The 1793-nt window shown below is 40.2% G+C and overlaps 1 protein-coding gene across 1 annotated transcript in view; it reads left to right on the plus strand.

The window, feature by feature from the left end:
- The first annotated feature begins 223 nt into the window (after positions 1–223).
- The window catches only part of LOC139765235 (protogenin A-like), a 140580-nt gene continuing 139010 nt past the window's right edge, over positions 224–1793 (plus strand). Inside the window, exon 1 of the mRNA XM_071692574.1 lies at positions 224–336. The gene's annotated coding sequence lies outside the window, so the exon portion shown is untranslated. The remainder of the gene's footprint in view (positions 337–1793) is intronic.

Genomic DNA, 1793 nt, shown 5'->3' on the forward strand with positions numbered 1-1793 from the left:
GTAGAAAGATATACTACACCCACACACACACACACACACACACACACACACACACACACACACACTCAATTGTACTCAGAAATTCATAGATCAGAGGACCTCACGAATAATCTCAGGGATGGGACAGTCTCAAGTCCCCATTGTGTTGTGGTGTGGCTAGCTAGCGAGCCGGGAGGAAGGGAGGGTTGGTCTTGCTGACCGGCAGCATCCAGTCACCCCTGAACGTTCGTGGTGTATTGACGCACCCTCGTCGCTCCGGAGTACCGTGGCTGGTGGATGGATTCTATTGCTGTCGATCCAGTTACTCCCCGACCACGGATGTACCTCGTACGACTGGTAATATGCACACCGAAATTAACACACACACACACACACACACACACACACACACATATATATATATATATATATATATATATATATATATATATATATATATATATATATATATATATATATATATATATATATATATATATATATATATATATATATATATATATATATCATACTTCGTCACTTTCTCTTGCGTTAGCGAGGTAGCGTGAGGAAACAGACGAAAGAATGGCCCAACCCACCCATATACACATGTATATACATAAACGCCCACACTCACACACATATACATACCTATACATTTAAACGCATTCATACGTATACATCCACAGACATATACATATATACACATGTACATATTCATACTTGCCGTCTTCATCCATTCTCGTCGCCACCCTGCCACGCATGAAATGGAACACCCCTCCCACCGTGCGCGTGCGAGGTAGCGCCAGGAAAAGTCAACAAAGGCCACATTCGTTCACACTCAGTCTCCTGCTATGTGTAATGCACCGAAGCCACAGCTCCCTTTCCACATCCAGGCCCCACAAAACTTTCCATGGTTTACCCCAGACGCTTCACATGCCCTGGTTCAATACATTGACAGCACGTCGACCCCGGTATACCACGTCGTTCCAGTTCAATCTATTCCTTGCACGCCTTTCACCTTCCTGTATGTTCAAGCACCGATCGCATATATATATATATATATATATATATATATATATATATATATATATATATATATATATATATATATATATATATATATATATATATATATATATGAGAACAACATACAAACTAAATGTCTTCAGACCTCGAACTGGTACCAGATTTGGAAAGTGAAAAACAAAATATCCCTTGGTGTTCCCCTCCCCAAAAAATTATCCGCTCCATGCTAAACTACGCCTCACCTCCCTACCTGGTCATCCACCCTCTCAAAAGCAATTACAACAAAGCTACAAAACTACAAAAAAAAAATTCAATGTAGCACCCAGACCACCGCTGGCTGCCTCGCCCATCACACACACACACACACACACACAGACACACACACACACAGAGGACTGGGCCTCTGAGGGAATATCCTCACCTGGTCCCCTTCTCTGTTCCTTCTTTTGGTAAATTAAAAAAAAAAAAAAAAAGGGGGGAGGATCTCCAGCCCCCTGCTCCCTCCCCTTTTAGTCGCCTTCTACGACACGCAGGGAAGTGTTCTTTCTCCCCTATCCCCATATATATATATATATATATATATATATATATATATATATATATATATATATATATATATATATATATATATATGTTGCCAACGCTACCCCGATATGGTGAGAAACGGTAACATGTCATAATTGGAGAAGGAAGAACAAGAGGAGGAAGATGAAGATAAAGGATAGAAAAAATGTGGATTTAGACCACTAATAACGATAAACAAACCGAACATTTAACCTCATCAA

The sequence above is a fragment of the Panulirus ornatus genome, chromosome 53 (genome assembly GCF_036320965.1).
Source record: "Panulirus ornatus isolate Po-2019 chromosome 53, ASM3632096v1, whole genome shotgun sequence".
NCBI classification, from domain to species: domain Eukaryota; kingdom Metazoa; phylum Arthropoda; class Malacostraca; order Decapoda; family Palinuridae; genus Panulirus; species Panulirus ornatus.